Here is a 19,421-nt window from a genome sequence, read left to right as displayed (position 1 = left end):
CCAGTTTTTATAATCCTTGTCAACATTTGGTGTTTTAATTGTAGCTGCATTGAATTGATAGGTTAATTTGGAGGAGAGCACTATAGGCTCTTCTTATCCATGTACGTGTATTTAGTTTTTAAATGTCCTTCTCTGTTGCTTTAGGATTTTCTCCAGAGAGGTCTTATCCGTTCCTGTTAAATGTATTCCTACTTGCCTTATAATTTCTCTTTCTGTTGGGAAGGAAGGGCTCTTTGTAAAGATCATTTTCTGATTTGTTGTCACTTGTCCGTAGGCTTCCTCTGATTTAGCCTCTCTGAATTCCCTTATTAGTTCCGCCACGAATTTCCTATCAATTCATGTGGACTTTCCAGGCAGACGGTCATACATCTGTGGATCCCCACGTTTGTTTCTTTGCAAACCTGACATCACCCATTTCTTTTTCTTGTCATAGTGCATTGACTAGGATCCCCATCATCATGTCAAATGTACATGATGATGGTAACAGTCTTAGCCTGGGTTGCCTAGAAAGCAGCCAGAGGCAAAGCTTAATCCAAGCGTGCTGTCGAAGGGCCGATCCAAAGGAGGCCAGAGTCGGGGGCCGGAAGAAGTTGCGGCTAGTTGCTTGTCTATGCAGGCCATCTCCAGTGAGGCCTAATGGAGACACTGCAACACAGAACAGTCTGCAGGGAGGAGGAAGGGAGAACACTGTATCCACCTGTCTTCTGTTCTCACAGATCAAAGTTCATTTCACGGGGAACTTACTTCCCTGAACTTTGTGTTGTGTGTTAAACCAGCTCTTGTAGGAAACCACTGGAGGGGCCAGAGCTCCCGTGGTTTCAGTAAAGTTGTGCCAGCATACGGAACTTCCTGATGCTGCAGGCATGATGAAGGTCAAACCGAAGACCGGCCCTCTCTGGAAGCAAGGCCATGGACTGGGGCTGGAAAGGGGGCCAGCAGATATGATGGGGGTGGGATGGAATGGGGTAACAAGCTAGGTCCATTCCATTAACTGACTTTAAAGAGAATATTCTATAGTTTTCCCATCTGAATTAGCTGTTATCAACACCTGGTCACAAAGCTGTCCTCCTGGGACCTCCTTGCATCACTATTGGTGACTCACCTGAGCATCATGTCTGAAACAGCCATAAAGATTTGCAGCCACTGGGCCCCTTGTACACTTGCTGGGCCACGAGACCTTGGTCTCCCCTGTGACTGAGAGACCTCAGCCTCATGCTAACGCCCCTTCTCATAAAGGCCATTACATCGGGATACAGGGGTGTGGGTCAGGTAGTAGGGGTCCTAAAAGAGAGCAACCACTGGCTCTCAGTTCCTCTGGCAGACAGCACCTGACCTCCATGAAGGTCTTGCTTTGTGGCAGCCCTTTTGTTTCGAAGGTGCCCGAAGTGCCCCCTTGTGGCCTCTCATAGCTCCATATGTGGCCTGAATTTCTGGGTGCTTGCCCCCTTTATTTTATCTTTGGGGAATTGCTGTTTTAACAGTCACTTCCAGCATGTGGTGTGGCTAGGTCACGTTGGGAAGTATTTGCTACTCCTGTCCACTCCTGTCCGTGGTGTGTGTGATACCAAGGAGACTAGTTTGAGGGGGGGGGGCATCCATCTTTATCCAGGGCATTTTAGGTCCCAAAGCTTTACAGGCTCCCAGGAGTACAGGACCTCTGGGTGCTAACAAGGTGGGATATTCTTTAACAGTTCATTGGCCATTGTCAGGTGAGCCACTTGCTCAGGCTGCCAGTCTGTCCCTAATATGGCCATCCAGAGCAGCCACAGCCCTCAAGCTTGGGACAGCTCCTCCTGTGGTGTCTGTGGGATCTTACCAGCCTGGAGGATGTCTCTCTGGGTTGGCCATCTCGTGGCCATTAAACAGGCATCCAAATAGCGAGTCTGCAGCATGAATTGTGGGAGATGCTTGCTTGTGGCCAACACCTGGGAGAACACGACTTTGTCAGCCCCTTGGCACTCGCACCGTCGCCATTGCCCAGTCTGTTGACCCAAAGGGCCGGTTTCTCTTCTCCTCTTTCTGTAGGTCTGTGTCTCAGGACTACTCTACTGTGTGGGGCTATTGCCCTTGGAGATAGTCCTGGTTGTGGCTGGCAGGACAGGGTGCAGTTGTGCTTTCTCTGTGGGGAACTGGAGCTCTCCTGGACCGCTATCCCACAGGGGGCAGCAACAATCATGGCACTGCCTGGGTGGCTTGTTTCAGCCCTACATCTTGCCATTTGGCCTCTAACCATGGACTCCACTCATGTTTATTAGCAGCTATGTTATTTTCCATTTCTTCTATCTCCTCTTTGTTCCCTTTTCCCTTATTTCTTGCTTTATTTTATATTCAACTATTTTTTTAATCCAACTTCTCTTTTCTGTTAGCTGTTGGGATATATATATATATATATATATATATATACACACACACATATATAATTTTTTAATGTTTATTTATTTTTGAGAGAGAGAGAGAGAGAAAGAGTGAGTAGGGGAGGGGCAGAGAGAGTGGGAGACACAGAAGTCTAAAGCAGGCTCTAAAGCTGTCAGCACGGAGCCTGACGTGGGGCTTGAACAGACAGACTGTGAGATCATGACCTGGGCTGAAGCTGGATGCCCAACCGACTGAGCCACCCAGGCGCTCCCATATTTCTGTATATTTTTAAGTGAGTATCCTAGAGATTAAATTTCATATCCTTGATTTATTATAATATACTATCAATTAGTCATCTCATGACATCCTGAACAAGGCAAGAGCCTTACAACTGTTTAATTTCATTTATCCTCCTGCATTTTACTTCCAAAAATGCTAAAAATCTTATGGGACATTAATATATTGTTTCAAGCAGTTCCTTTTCTTTTATACTTATCAACACATTTACAATTTCCAGCACTTTTCACTCAGTCCCGAAGCCCCATGCTTCCATATGGGGCTCTTTTCCGTCAGTCTGAAGAGCCTTTCTTTAGTATTTCTTGTGGTGTAGGTCTTCTGGCGATAATGTCTCTCATCTGAAAACAACTCCATTTCACTTACACTTTTTTTTTTACAGTTTATTTATTTGTTTTGAGAGAGAGAGAGGGAGAGAGAGAATCCCAAGCAGGCTCTGCACTGTCAGATGAGGGGCTTGAACCCACAAACCATGACATCATGACCTGAGCCAAAGTCAGAAGCTTAACCAACTGAACCACCCAGGTGCTCCTCACTTACATTTTGGAGGGTATTTACATTAGGTGTAAGATTCCAGGTCGGCAGGTTTTTGTTGTTGTTGTTGTTGTTGTTGTTGTTGTTTGTTTGTTTTTTAATTTCAGCACTCTAAGATGTCATTCCATGTCTTCTGGCTTCCATCACTTCTACTTAAAAATCAGTTGTCACTCTTATAGCTGTTCCTTCACAGGTAATGTGTTCTTTTTCTCCTGCTGCTTTTAAAGATTTCTCTTGATCTTTGATGTTTGGAAATTTTCCTACAGCATGCCTCTGCGTATTCTTCTATCTATTCATTCTGCTTTCAGTTTGCTGAGTTTCTTGAACCTGTAGATTCATGGTTTTCCACAATTCTGGAAAAAAGATATCGTCTTCTCTTCATATAGCCCACAATCCATTGTTTCTTGCTGCTCTTTCTGGGAGTCCAGAAATATGTTTTAAACTGTGTTTCAGGTGTCTCATGTTTTGTTCTATTATCATTTTCTGTATTTATTCTTTCTGCACTTCAGTTAGGATATTTTCTATTTATATATCTTTGTGTTTTCTAAATTTGTTTTCTATCCAATGAGTCATTAGTTTTAGGTATTTCATATATTGCATTTTTCAGTATGAGAATATTTTCCATTTAACATTTTAAAATATATTCTAATTCTTGGGGCGCCTAGATGGAAGCAGAAACTCAGTCAGTTAAGTGTCTGACTTTGGTGTAGGTCATGATCTCGTGGTTCAAGCCCCGCGTTGGGCTCTCTGCTGTTAGCACACAGACTGCTTCAGATCCTCTGTCTCCCTCCCTCTACATCTCCCCTACTCTCTCTCTCCTTCTCTCTAAAAAATAAATGAACATTAAAAAAAGTTAAATATAGTCTAATTCACTACTGAAAAAGCTATCTTTTCATCCATTTTGCTTATCTTTTCCTTTATTTCATTTAGTGTATTAATCATAGTTATTTTAAGTTTATGTTTTCTTATTACAATGTATGGATTATCCATGGACCTGCTTCTGTTGTTAGCTTTCCTCTTGATTATTGACCATATTTCCCTTCCACTTCCTGTGTCTAGTACTTTTGAGTGTATGCCAGATATTTGTATAAAAGGGCCATAAAGGTTCTAATTGATATCTTCTAACAGGGATACTTGGCTTTTCTTCTCTTATCCAGGTAGGGCAAGCAGCTGAACACTCCAGTTCGGTAGAGACTGGGCTGGGTTTGGGATCATTGCGCTTGTGTAAGTCTTCTGGGTTTGGCTTTCCTGGTGTTGGTGTTAAGAACCTGGCTTCTCTCTAGCTTCTTGGTGCTGCAAGGCTGTGGGAAACTCTGTCCTTTTCCTCAAATATTTTAAGCTTAGCTCTTCTGCTCAGTAAGCTTCAAAATTTGGAAAATGGCTTAAGGGACATGTGCCTGTGTCTGAGGCAGAAACCTTTTCTCTCGGAGGACGTTGTGTGCTGAGTGCCACGAGGCTACGGGAGATCTCACTTTGCATGTACAAGCCTCAGGTCCAGTTTTGTGCCTCTCATAGATTTGGAAGTTAGCAAATGTCCCAATTTTCTACACCAGCCCTGGTGGTGATTGCGACAGTTCTGTGGGTTTTCTTTCTCCTGGCAGAGTCGCTCCTTCTGGGTCAAGCCTGATGATAAGCCCACACCCAGAAGTGGCTAATTCCTCAAAGGAAGAAAACGTGGTGATTGATCCTCAGTTCATCTTGGAAAGCTTTTCCCCTGGAGGCTTGCTTTTATCTGGTCCCCACTGATTCCACAGTGGTCTAACATTATGTATGTATGCTACTCTTTATAAATCGTGGCAAAATACACACAACATAGAGTTTGCTCGTGTCTTTTACTCTATGGGTTTTGAAACTAATTTGGCCTTTTCTAGTTGCTGCGGTGGGATCGTTAACCTTCTATACGTATTACATCTCCATTTGGAAGCAGAAACTTTGCTTTCCTGACTTTTACATGTCACCATAAACGTCCATGTGTGGGTTTGGAACCAGCCTGCATGGTTTTCAATTCTTGCTCTGTAGCTCTCTACAGTGGGACTATGGACAAAGTGTTGCCATCTTGTGATTGCCCCATGGGGGACAGGATCAATTCTCTGCCCCAAATCGGCTCAGGTATCAGACTGAAACACCACACATGCACCAAGAGGGTAGAGAAGGGTTTATTCCTCACATAATGAGATTCTGGGTGAGCAAGGTAGGCACCCAGGCTTGTTTGGAATGACCTGAATAAACAGAGGGAACGTTCTTTGGTTTTTATCATGGTTAGGGGTGAGTCTAGGCTTAAGGTTCCTGCACAGGCTGGAGTTTGAATGGTTTGAACGTCCCTGCCAGTGCAATGGGCTTTCTCATTGGCTGCCTGGTTGTGGGGTAAAAAGAAGATGGGGAGCTCCTGAAAACTGTCAGTGGTCCAACATCAAAAATGGTGTTGGGTTCTTTATTGCACTGACCCTGTCTATGTTTCACTTTACATTGGTAGATCAGGGCTGCTGTGAGCATTTGGTGAGGTGGCTTATGCAAAGTGCTTAGCACAGCACCACATCCACACAGGAAACAATTACAGGTCATTTCATTTGGGTCAGATTCCTTCAGGAAAGACAACAGGGCCATACCTACTTCAGCTCAGCACTGAGCCAGGAGGAGGTATGTGCCAGCAGTCCCCCAGATGACTATCATGATGGGTCCATCTCCTATGGCTGCTTTACCACACACACAGCATTTCCTATAAGGAAGATGCTATATTAGCAGCCCATTTTACAGATGTGGGCACAGGTTCCAGGAGGAAAAATGATTTGCTCAGGGCTCCTCAGCTGGTTGGCTGTAGAAGACACACAGAGCGTTTGGAGATGGGGAACAGATCAGCATTTACCAAAGACACTGTGGGAACGTGGGACAGGTCACCTGTTAGCAGGTGCAGGAACTGAGCATGGCTGTGGGTGTTACTCCAATGCACATCAGAGAAATATACTCCCTCCCATCAGAGAAATATAAACAGATAAATACATCAACACAGCAGGGGGTTCTGGGACAAATGGCTTTATTAGATGCTTCCAGGACAGATATCTGAGAAATTAGTGACTGCAGAGTATGCAGAGCTGAGGAAAGCCTGTCCTGTCCCTGCTCAGATGTCCTCACTGGAGAAGGTGCCAGGTAGGCAGGACTAGGGATGGACCTTTTCTGCAAGTGGCTGGGGAAGGTGTCCAGGTGCTGGGAGGAGGGGTCTTGGAAATCATTCTTGGATACAAGTGCCCACTGTATTTCTTGGCAAGAGATCAAACAAACATGCTCACATTGGGAAAGGCAGGCGGATGGACCACAGGACACTGGCATGGAGGAGAATCTGGGTCAGGGGTGCAGGGAAGAGGGAGATGATGGCTGTGCTGGAGCCCATGACTCTTGATCAGGATGGCCCTGCTTTGGTAAGAGTCCCTGCAAAAACTGAAAGTCAGATCTTGCACTGGCAGCAAATGGGGACATAGCAGCTGGACTGGCAGCAGCCACAGGAGCCACAGGAGCCACAGTTTCCCTTGGAGCCCCCACATGAGCCACAGCTGGAGCAGGGACAGGCTGGCATGCAGCAGCACACAGGCCCACAGCAGCTGGACTGGGAGCAGCCACTGGAGCCACAGGAGCCACAGGAGCCACAGCCCCCCTTGGAGCTCCCACAGCCCCCCTTGGAGCCCCCACAGGAGCCACAGCCCCCCTTGGAGCCCCCACAGGAGCCACAGCCCCCCTTGGAGCCCCCACAGGAGCCACAGCCCCCCTTGGAGCCCCCACAGGAGCCACAGCCCCCCTTGGAGCCCCCACAGGAGCCACAGCCCCCCTTGGAGCCCCCACAGGAGCCACAGCCCCCCTTGGAGCCCCCACACGAGCCGCCGCTGGAACAGGCACAGGCGGGCACACAGCAGCACACGGGCACACAGCAGCTGGAGCCGCAGCCTCCAGAACAGCCACAGCAGCCCATGGTTCTGGTGGGTTTTGGGCGGAGTTGGTCAGAGATGCAGGTGCAGAGGGGAGGTGTTCAGGTGTGGAGCCTCCTGGGCCGGAGGCTTTTACATACCTGCCTAGTGGACTTGTAGGAAACATGGTCACTTCCTTGTGTCTGTTTATCCTGTTTTTTTTCCAAGCCCTCTTTTCTCCCTGCCAGTGCCTTCCTACTGGCTCAGGTGAGCATCCACTTTCTTTGTTTCCTAAATTTGTCCCCTTCCACTTTTGTTTTGGGCCCTATAATTAGAACCTCAACTCCAGGATGCTGGTGTTTTCCTAGGAGCCCCAGGCACTGGTCACCTGCCCTCCCTGCTGGCCTCAAGTGCTCTTGCCCGTGCTACCCAACTTCTCCCTGGCAACGTTCATCTTATATGTGTAGATTGTAAAAGTCATCCATGGTCTTTACTGGAAATAGCAAATAATGCCCATATTTGGTATTATTAATACCTAAAGAAAATAATACCCATAATCCTGACACCTAGAGGTGAAATTTTGGTTGGTTTCTATAAGCATGGACATGTGTATGTATGCTGGTGCTGCCTCAGTTTGCCCGTGCATTTGTCCGCCTTGACAATCAAGAGAAGAATAATCTAGCCCCCGGCCTGGTATTTGAAGAGGAACCCCTTCTCCCACCTGATTATTTTTGAAAACCTCACAGACGTCTCTCATTACTGCTTCTCCCATCTCCACTCAGACCATCTGTTCATCCTGAGCTACTTTTCCAGCTTCTGAGTCGGCTCTCCTCCTCAGCTTTGCTCCATGGGAGGAGTGGGTTCTGTGTAGTAACCACCAGCCACTGCAAATGCAAGGCTACTTTGTTGGAGGGATGGTTATAAACCCTGAGGTGAGCATAAGAGGATTACTCTACTGAAAAGGAAAACTTAAGTCTGTGTACCAGATGTCACTACTCCTGAGTGCTCTTGGCCATGCCCTTGGACATTGGCCTCCTGCTGACTGCCTTCTTCCCCCGGCCTCCAGCCATCCACCCATGGCTGCACCACTCCCTTTGGTATGAAAATTTCCCCCCTTTTCTTCCACTTTTCCTTATTGTCTTTGCCTCTGATTGTGGTCCTGACAAGGGATCCTGCAAATCAGCAAATTATGTGATAATTTCTGTAGAGACTCCCCTTATTCCTCATGAAGTTAGCCTTTTAATTAATTAAATAGTGAGCTGAACACATCAGTGTGAAGCATCTGTGTCTGGTTTGTGCTCTTATGTCAGGGCTTCCTAGTCCATGGGAAGGTGGCCATCTCTACATTTTCTGGTCTGATTGGGGCTTCTGACATTGAACCATCCTTGCATGCCTGGGGAGGCAACCCAGCTTGGTCCTAGTGTATTTTTATTTTGATACACTGTTGCATTCTGCTGATTAATATTTAGACATGTCTGCATCTCTATCCAGAAGTAGAGTTTAGAGGGCCTTCTTGGAAGATGGCAGCTTGAATACACAGCACCCCTTCTCTGCTGCCAACCTTGATTCCAAGCCGCATCTTTTTCAAGGGCAGCAGGCAGAGAGGTCATAGGTAGGGTGGTAGTTGAAGTTCAGGCTTTCCTTGAACCTCTGGGCTCGATGAGGGTTGGGAGCAGAATCAGAGACCCTGGCCTGGGCAAGGACTGACCACAGAGAGCCATGGAACAGAGCACAAGTCATTGCCTGTCCTGTATTGAGGGTTCCCTGTCTCTGTCTCCACACAACTGGGAAAAAGAAGGTGGGATGTGTCCTCTCTACTTCTGGAAGGACTTGGAAACATTGGGGAGCAGAGTGGATCCCACCCACAGCCTCACTGGGGATCTGACCTTCCACATCTTGTGGGAATGCAGCCCTTACAGGTGCCCTGGCAAGTGAAGTGGGCCCCGCAGGGCAACAGGGAACATGTATCACACTAAGGATGGTCAAGTTGGGGGGATGAGGAGCCTGGATACCAGGGGTTTCTGGGGGATGAATGGCAGACAAACAAGAGAAGAAGACTAGTTCAGGCTAGTTGAGTACACATGCATGAAGATTAAAAAAATTAATAAACAACTTTTTTAGCAGTTTTACATTTACAGAAAAAGTTCAACGAAAAGTACAGAGGATTCCATAAACCCCCTTTACCCACAACTGCTCAATTTCCCATATTTCTAACATCTTGTGTTAATATGGTTCCTTTGCTGCAAGTGATGAACCAACACTGATACGTTATTATTAACCAAAGCCCATGGTTTGCATTAGGGCCACTCTTGCCATTGTTGTTGCACATTACATGGTTTTTGAAAAATCATAACGACATGTGTTTGTGACTATGGTATCGTACAGAATAATAGTTTCACTGCCCCCAAATCCTCTGTGCTCTGCCTGTTCATCTCTCTTTCTCTTCCTCCCCCAACCTTTGGCAGCCACTGGTCCTGTTACTGCCTCCATGGTTCTGCCTTTTCTAGAATGTCACAGCATAGGGATTACACAGTATGTGGCCATTTCAGACTATTTTTTTCACTTAGTAAGATGCATTTAACATACCTCCATGACTTTTCATGGCTGGATAGGTCATTTCTTTTTAATATGGAATAATATTTCATTGTCTGGATATCTCACAGTTTATCCATTCATCTGGCGAAAGACATCTTGGCCTCTTCCCAGTTTTGACAATATGAATAAAGCTGCTGTAAACATCCATGTGCAGGTGTTTGTGTGGACATAAGTTGTCAATTCCCTTTGTACCAAGGAATGTGATTGCTGAATCATAAGGTAAGAGCATATTTAGTTTTGTAAGAAATTGCCCAAAGTGGATGCACCATTTTGCATTCCCAGCAGGGTGTGTGTGATGGTGTCTCACTGTTGTTTTGATCGGCATTTCCTGAATGACATGTGATGTGGGACATCTTTTCCTGTGCCATCTGTGTTTCTTCTCGGGTGGTGTGTACATTTGGACCTTTTGCCCATTTTTAAGCTGAGTTGTTTGTTTTTCCTATTGTTGAATTTTAAAAGTTCTTTGTATATTTTGGATGCCAGTCCTGTATCTGACAAGTGGTTTGGGCTTTTACCCCTGGGGCTGTGTCTTGTGTTGTCATTCTCTGAGTGTCTTTCCTAGAGCAGATGTCTTTCATGTTAGTGAAGTACAACTTACCACAACTTTCTTTCAAAGATGAGCTTTCATTGTTCTGTCTAAATCGTCACCCAACCCAAGATCACCTAGATTTTTTCCTGTTGTCTTCTAGGACTTTAATAGCTTTGTGTCTTACATTTAGGTCTGTGATCCATTTTGAGTTTATTTTTGTGAAGAGTGGTATGGTCTGGACACAGCTTCTTTCTTTCTTTTTTTCTTTTTTTGCATGTAGATGTCCAAGAGTTCTAGCATCATTTTTTTTCAAGTTTATTTTATTTATTTTGAGAGAGAGAGAGGGAAAGAAAGAGAGAGAGAGAGTGAGGAGAGAGAGAGAGGGAGGGAGGGAGGGAGGGAGGGAGAGAGAGAGAGAGAGAGAGAGAGAGAGAGAGAGAAAATCCCAAGCAGGCTCTGTGCTGTCAGCACAGAAGTTGATGCAGGGCTCAAACTCACAAACTGTGAGATCATGACCTGAGTGAAATCAAGGGTCAGATGCTTGAACTGACTGAGCCATCCAGGTGCTCCCCCCAAAACAGTTGACTTCCTATATTAACCTTGTATCCTGCAACTTTGCTACAGTCACTTATTAGTTCTAGATTATTTTGTTGGTTATGCAGGATTTTCATGTCATGTCACTGAAAACTAGAAAACCATGATTAAAAAAAAAACTAAACAAACAGCAGCAGGTGCTGATAAGGATGTGGGAACTCCTCATCGCCGGTGGGAATGCAGGACACTGGAAGATACTTTAACCATTTCTTGCCAAACTTAGCGTACTCTTACCATGGGATCTGGCAACCACACTCCTTAGTATTTATCCAAAGGAGCTGAAAACTCATGTCCACACAAACTCCTGCACACAGATGTCTACAGCAGCTTTGTTCGTAATTGTGAAAACTTGGAGGTGGCCAAGGTGCCCTTCAATAGGTGGTGGACAAAGTGTGGGACATCCAGATGATGGAATACCATTTAGTGCTAAAAACTGAGCTATCAAGCCATGAAAAGTCATGGAGGCACGTTAAAGGCCCCTTTCTAAGTGAAAGAAGCCAATCTGAGTTGGCCACAGACTGTGTGATCCCAATGCCATGATGTTCTGGAAAAGGCAGAACTGGGGAGACAGTAAAGAGATGAGTAGTTTTCAGGGTCTGGAGGGAAGGGAGGGATAATGGGCAGAACACGGAGGGAAACGACTCCATGTGGCACCGAAGTGGTAAGTAGAGGCCATTATACATGTGTTAAAACCTGTGGGATATATGACATCATGAGTGAACCGTACTGTGCACCAAGGACTTTGCACCCAACGACGTCTGCACAGACTCATCTGTGTTAACAAACGCAGCATCTGGAGGGGACGTGGACAGTGCCCAGGCTGCATGTGTGGGGACAGGGGCCTGTGTGAGGCCTCTGGACCACTCGGAGAGCGATGGGGCTGAAACAGTGCTCTGGAAGATGCGGCAGAAGGAACATGTCAGATCACAGAGTGGGATTAAGAAGGTGAATCCACAAGACGAGGGGTGAGGACCGGACCAGGACACTGTACGGCCACTGCAGGAGTTTCACGGGGAGGCGGAGAGATGGGGGATGGGGCAGTCACGAAGCACCTGCTGGAAGACATTCCTAGAGCCCAGCAGCAGGCCAGTGAGAAGCTCACTGGGTCTCAGGGAAGGTTGCTGGGAAAATGAAGCCTGAGGAGTTCCCCAGGGAAATGGTCAACAATGGAGTTATGGAGGGAGATTTCAGTCTGTCATTCCAACCAGTCTTTTGGAACTGGGCTTATCTTTGGACACAAATATAAAAGGATAGAGACTGAATTATGCAAATGACAAGTCCCAGTGCTGAGCTTGGGAGCTGACTCCGACTATAGGGCGACGTGGTCCAGGCCGCCCCCTGCCAGGACCCTGCAGCTTGGCCATGGTTATGGCTGCAGTTGGGGTGTTGGCTGCTGACTCAAGGCCATGCTCTCCAACAGTTTCTGGGTTGATTCCTGGTGATTTCTTTGTGCAAGTGGACCATCCTTCCAGGCCTTTTCAGTTTCTTCACCTCCTCTGCCCTCGGCTGGTGGTCTCCTTAACTTCGCTCTTAACAAGTGCAGCCCCTCCCCCACTCCCCCTACTCTCCTGTGCCCTGACCTCACCAGGACCCTCAGTCCAGGGACGCCAGACCCTCTTCACCGGCCCTCAGTCTCTCTGATGACTTCTTCTTCTTTGGTAATGGCTGGTTGGGATAAAATTCGCGCACCATACAGTTCACCCACTGAGGGCGCACAGCTGCGTGGTTTCTCGTGTGTTCTTAGTTGTGCCACCACCATCGATTGTGGAGCACGTGCACCACCTCAGAAAGAAACCCCATACTCTCTAGCTCCCACCTCCCATTCACCCTCCCCCGGCCCCGCCTTACGCAGCCACTCGTTTCTTTCTGCCTCTATATGTTCGCCTGTTTGGGAAATTAGGTAAAAATGAAATGCTATAATCCGCGGTCTTTTGTCATTGGTTCCTTCCACTGAGTGTGATGTTCTGAGGCTCCTCTACCTTGTGCATCATTTCTTTTTATTGTACATTGTTTATCAATAATATTTCATCTTATGGATAAACTACATCTTTTTAATCCATCCGTCCACTGATGGACATCTGGCTGTTGTGAATTATGGTGCTCTGAGTGACTGAGTGCACGTCCCTCTGTGGATGGATGTTGTCATTTCTCTTGGACGGATGCCCGGGGTGGACTTCCTGGGTCATGCGATGGCTCCATGTTTAACTTTTGGAGGAACTGCCTGGCTGCATCGACTCACATTCCCACCAGCAGCTAAGGGGGTTCCATTATGTCCAGTGTCTGCTATTATGTCCCCTTTCATATCGTGGCCATCCTAGTGAGGGTGGAATGGTGCACTCTGTGCTTCTGATGCGAATGATGTTGGGAAAAGTTTCATGTGCTTGTTGGCCTTCTGTATGTCTTCTTCAGAGAAATACCGATGAAGATCCTTTGCCCATGTTTTAGTTGTGTTATCTTTGTATCTTTCTTAAATGTTTATTTTATTTTTGAGAGAGAGAGAGAGCACAAGCAGGGGGAATGGGCAGGGAGAGAGGGAGACACAGAATCGGAAGCAGGCTCCGGGATCTGAGCTGTCAGCACAGAGCCTGATGCGGGGCTCAAACTCTCGAACCATGAGACATGACCTGAGCTGAAGTTGGACGCTCAACTGACTGAGCCCCCCAGGTGCCCCTCTCTGTCTTTGTATTTTTGAGATGCAAGAGTTCTCCATGTATTCTGGACACTTGACCCTTATCAGTTCTCGATCCATAGGTATTTCCTTCATCTGGAGGCTGTCGCTTCACTGTCTGGACCAAGTCCTTTGCTGCACGAAATCTTAAAATTTTGATGAAGTCCAATTTGTCTACTGTTGCCTGTGCTTGTGGTGTCACATCTGAGAAACCAATGGCAGACCCAAGTTTGTGAAGATTTGCCCCAAGTCTTTTTCCAAGAATTTTATAGTTTTGACTCTTAAATTTGGGCCTTTTGATCCATTTTGAGTTAACTTTTTCATATGGAGTAAAGTAAGGCTCTGACTATTCCCTTGCATGTGACTGTTCGGTTTCCCCAGCATCATATGCTGAAGAGACGGTCCTTTCCCTCTGATCTGGACTCCCTTGTCAAAACCTGGTTGTGTATGTCTGGGCTCTCTGTCCTATCCCATTGGTCTGTGTGTCTGTCGTTAAGCCAGTGCTACACTGTCTTCATCACCGTGGCTTTGAAATCAGGAAATGTGGAGCCCCAACTCTGCTCTTCTTTTTTTAAAAAAAATTTTTTAATGTTTATTTATTTTTGAGAGAGACAGAGACAGAATGCGAGTGGGTTAGGGGCAGAGAGAGACACACACACAGAATCCAAAACAGGCTCCAGGCTCCAAGCTGTCAGCACAGAGCCCGACGTGGGGCTCGAACTCGTGAGTCGTGAGATCATGACCTGAGCCGAAGTCGGATGCTCAACCAACAGAGCCACCCCGGCGCCCCTCTGCTCTTCTTTTTAAACATTGTTTTGGCTACTCAAGGTCCCTTGAGTTTCCATATGAACTTTTTTTTTTTTAAAGTGTATTTATTTATTTTGAGAGGGAGTGGAGGAGGGGCAGAGAGACACGGACAGAGAGAATCACAACCCTGGGATCATGACCTGAGCCAAAACCAAGAGTCAGACACTTAACTGCCTGAGCCACCCAGGCATCTTGAAGTTCTTTTCTTTCTTTTTTTAAAATTAATTTTATTTTTTAAATTTACATCCAAATTAGTTACGATATAGTGCAACAGTGATTTCAGGAGTAAATTCCTTAGTGCCCCTTATCCATTTAGCCCATCCCCCCTCCCACAACCCCTCCAGTAACCCTGTGTTTGTTCTCCATATTTAAGAGTCTCTTATGTTTTGTCCCCTCCCTGTTTTTATATTATTTTTGCTTTCCTTCCCTTATGTTCATCTTTTCTGTGTCTTAAAGTCCTCATATGAGTGAAGTCATATGATATTTGTCTTTCTCTGACTGGCTAATTTTGCTTAGCATAATACCCTCTGGTTCCATCCATGTAGTTGCAAATGACAAGATTTCATTCTTTTTGATTGCTGAGTAATACTCCATTGTATATACATACCATATCTTCTTTATCCATTCATTCATCAATGGACATTTGGGCTCTTTCCATATTTGGCTATTGTTGATAGTGCTGCTATAAACATTGGGGTGCATGTGTCCCTTCAAAACAGCACACCTGTAACCCTTGGATAAATATCTAGTAGTGCAATTGCTGGGTTGTAGGGTACTTCTATTTTTAATTTTTTTTGAGGAACCTCCATACTGTTTTCCAGAGTGGCTGCACCAGTTTGCATTCCCACCAATAATGCAAAAGAGATCCTCTTTCTCCACATCCTTTTCAACATCTGTTGTTTCCTGAGTTGCTAATGTTAGCCATTCTGACAGGTGTAAGGTGGTATCTCTTCGTGGTTTTTATGTATATTTCCCTGATGATGAGTGATGTGGAGCATTTTTTCATGGTCAGTTGGCCATCTGGATGTCTTCTTTGGAGAAGTGTCTGTTCATGTCTTTTGCCCATTTTTTCACTGGATTATTTGTTTTTTAGGCGTTGAGTTTGATAAGTTCTTTATAGATTTTGGATACTAACCCTTTATCTGATATGCCATTTACAAATATCTTCTCCCATTCCGTCAGTTGCCTTTTAGTTTTGCTAATTGTTTCCTTTGCTGTGCAGAAGGTTTTTATGTTGATGAGGTCCCAATAGTTCATTTTTGCTTTTGTTTCCCTTGCCTCTGGAGACGTGTGGAGTAAGAAGTTGCTGTGGCCAAGATGAAAGAGGCTTTTGCCTACTGTCTCCTCGAGGATTTTGATGGCTTCCTGTCTTACATTTAGGTCTTTCATCCATTTTGAATTTATTTTGTGTATGGTGTAAGCAAGTGGTCCAGGTTCATTCTTCTGCGTGTCGCTGTCCAGTTTTCCCAGCACCACTTGCTGAAGAGACTGTCTTTATTCCATTGGATATTCTTTCCTGCTTTGTCAAAGATTAGTTGGCCATACATTTGTGGGTCCATTTCTGCGTTCTCTGTTCTATTCCATTGATCTATGTGTCTGTTTTTGTGCCAGTACCATACTGTCTTGATGATTACTGCTTTGTAATATAGCTTGAAATCCAGGATTGTGATGCCTCCTGCTTTGGTTTTCTTTTTCAAGATTGCTTTGGGATCTTTTCTGGTTCAATAAAAATTTTAGGAGTATTTGTTCTAGCTCTGTGAAGAATGCTGGTGTTATTTTGGTAGGGAGTGCATTGAATGTGTAGATTGCTTTGGGTAGTATCGACATTTTAACAATATTTGTTCTTCCTATGGAGCATGGAATCTTTTTCCATTTTTTGGGTCTTCTTCAATTTTTTTAATAAGCTTTCTATAGTTTTCAGTGTATAGATTTTTCACCTCTTTGGTTAGATTTATTCCTAGGTATTTTATGGTGTTTGGTGCAATTGTAAACGGGATGGATTCCTTGATTTCTCTTTCTGTTGCTTCATTGTTGGTGTATAGGAATGCAACCGATTTCTGTGCATTGATTTCATATCCTGCAACTTTGCTGAATTCATGAATCAGTTCTAGAAGTTTTTTGGTGGAATCTTTTGGGTTTTCCATATAGAGTATCATGTCATCTGTGAAGAGTGAAAGCTTGACCTCCTCCTGGCCTACATGGATGCCTTTTATTTCTTTGTGTTGTCTGATTGCAGATGCTAAGACTTCCAATACTATGTTGAATAACAGTGGCAAGGGTGGACATCCCTGTCTTGTTCCTGACCTTAGGGGGAAAGCTCTCAGTTTTTCCCCATTGAGGATAATATTAGCGTTGGGTCTTTCGTATATGGCTTTTATGATCTTGAGGTATGATCCTTCTATCCCCACTTTCTTGAGGGTTTTTATCAAGAAAGGATGCTGTATTTTGTCAAATGCTTTCTCCGCATGTATTGGGAGGATCATATGGTTCTTGTCCTTTCTTTTATTGATGTGATGAATCACATTGATTGTTTTGTGGATGTTGAACCAGCCCTGCATCCCAGGTATCAATCCCACTTGGTGGTGGTGAATAATTTTTAATGTATTGTTGGATCCGGTTGGCTAATATCGTGTTGAGGAGTTTTGCATCCATATTCATCAGGGAAATTGGTCTGTAGTTCTCCTTTTGAGTGGGGTCTCTGTCTGGTTTTGGAATAAAGGTAATTCTGGCTTCATAGGAAGGGTTTGGAAGTTTTCCTTCCATTTCTATTTTTTGGAACAGCTTCAAGAGAATAGGTATTAACTCTTCCTTAAATGTTTGCTGGAATTCCCCTGGAAATCCATCTGGACCTGGACTCTTGTTTTTTGGGATATTTTTGATTACTAATTCGCTTTCTTTACTGGTTATGGGTCTATTCAAATTTTCTATTTCTTCCTGTTTCAGTTTTGGTAGTGTATATGTTTCTAGGAATTTGTCCATTTCTTCCAGATTGCCCATTTTGTTGGCATATAATTGCTCATAATATTCTCTTATTATTATTATTTCTGCTGTGTTGGTCATCACCTCTCCTCCTTCTTTCTTGATTTTATTTATTTGGGTCCTTTCCTTTTTCTTTTTGATCAAACTGGCTAGTGGTTTATCAATTTTGTCAATTCTTTCAAAGAACCAGCTTCTGGTTTTATTGATCTATTCTGTTTTTTTGTTTTGTTTTGTTTTGGTTTGGTTTCGATAGCATTAATTTCTGCTCTAATCTTTATTATTTCCTGTCTTCTGCTGGTTTTGGGTTTTATTTACTGTTTTTTTCCAGCTCTTTAAGGTGTAAGGTTAGGTCGTGTATCTGAGATCTTTCTTCCTTCTTTAGGAAGGCCTGGATTGCTATATACTTTCCTCTTATGACCACCTTTCCTGTGTCCCAGAGGTTTTGGGTTGTGGTGTTATCATTTTCATTGGCTTCCATGAACTTTTTAATTTTCTCTTTAACTTCTTGGTTAGCCCATTCATTCTTTAGTAGGACGTTCTTTAGTCTCCAAGTATTTGTTACCTTTCCAAATTTTTTCTTGTGGTTGATTTCGAGTTTCATAGTGTTGTGGTCTGAAAATATGCACGGTATGATCTCGATCTTTTTGTACTTGTTGAGGGCTGATTTGTGTCCCAGTATGCGGTCTATTCTTGAGAATGTTCCATGTGCACTGGAGAAGAATGTATATTCTGCTGCTTTAGGATGAAATGTTCTGAATATATCTGTTAAGTCCATCTGGTCCCATGTGTCATTCAAAGCCATTGTTTCCTTGTTGATTTTTTGATTAGATGATCTTTCCATTGCTGTGAGTGGGTGTTGAAGTCCCCTACTATTATGGTATTACTATCAGTGCATTTCTTTGTTTGTGATTAATTGATTGATATATTTGGGTTCTCCCACATTTGGCGCATAAATGTTTACAATTGTTAGGTCTTCTTGGTGGATAGACCCTTGATTATGATATAATGCCCTTCTGCATCTCTTGATACAGTCTTTATTTTAAAGTCTAGATTGTCTGATGTAAGTATGGCTACTCTGGCTTTCTTTTGTCGACCATTAGCATGATAGATGGTTCTCCATCCCCTTATTTTCAATCTGAAGGTGTGTTTAGGTCTAAAGTGGGTCTCTTGTAAACAGCATATAGATAGATCTTGTTTTCTTATCCATTCTGTTACCCTATGTCTTTTGATCGGAGCATTTAGTCCATTGACATTTAGAGTGAGTACTGAAAGATATGAATTTATTGCCATTATGTTGCTCATAGAGCTGGAGTTTCTGGTGGCGTTCTCTGGTCCTTTCTAGTCTTTGCTGCTTTTGGTCTTTATTTATTTGGGTTTTTTCCCCATCTTTTCTCCCCTCAGAGAGTCCCCCTTAAAATTTCTTGCAGGGCTGGTTTAGTGGTCACAAACTCCTTTAATTTTTGTTTGTCTGGGAAACTTTTTATCTCTCCTTCTATTTTGTTTTTTTTTTTTTTTTAATTTTTTTTTTTCAACATTTTTTTAAATTTATTTTTGGGACAGAGAGAGACAGAGCATGAACGGGGGAGGGGCAGAGAGAGAGGGAGACACAGAATCGGAAACAGGCTCCAGGCTCCGAGCCATCAGCCCAGAGCCTGACGCGGGGCTCGAACTCACAGACCGCGAGATCGTGACCTGGCTGAAGTCGGACGCTTAACCGACTGCGCCACCCAGGCGCCCCTCTCCTTCTATTTTGAATGACAGTCTTGCTGGATAAAGAATTCTTGGCTGCATATTTTTCTGATTCAGCACATTGAATATATCCTGCCACTCCTTTTTGGCCTGCCACGTTTCTGTGGATAGTTCTGCTGCAAACCTGATCTGTCTTCCCTTGTAGGTTAAGGACTTTTTATCTCTTGCTTTCATGATTCTCTCCTTGCCTGAGTAGTTTGTGAATTTGACTATGTTATGCCTTGTTGATGGTTGGTTTTTGTTGAATCTAATGGGGGTCCTCTGTGCTTCCTGGATTTTGATGTCTGTGTCTTTCCCCAGGTTAGGAAAGTTTTTTGCTATGATTTGCTCACATAACCCTCCTACCCCTATTTCTCTCTCTCTTCCTCTTCTGGGACCCCTATGATTCTGATGTTGTTCCTTTTTAATGAGTCACTGATATCTC

General features: G+C 44.5%; 1 protein-coding gene across 1 annotated transcript in view; it reads left to right on the top strand.

The window, feature by feature from the left end:
• The first annotated feature begins 9,070 nt into the window (after positions 1-9,070).
• Positions 9,071-19,421, top strand: part of TNNI2 (troponin I2, fast skeletal type) — a 309,296-nt gene continuing 298,945 nt past the window's right edge. The window contains exon 1 of the mRNA XM_058690062.1: positions 9,071-9,079. The gene's annotated coding sequence lies outside the window, so the exon portion shown is untranslated. The remainder of the gene's footprint in view (positions 9,080-19,421) is intronic.

The sequence above is a fragment of the Neofelis nebulosa genome, chromosome 10 (assembly GCF_028018385.1).
Source record: "Neofelis nebulosa isolate mNeoNeb1 chromosome 10, mNeoNeb1.pri, whole genome shotgun sequence".
NCBI classification, from domain to species: Eukaryota; Metazoa; Chordata; class Mammalia; order Carnivora; family Felidae; genus Neofelis; species Neofelis nebulosa.
The sequence above is the reverse complement of the archived record's forward strand: the minus strand, read 5'-3'. Positions and strand labels throughout refer to the sequence as shown.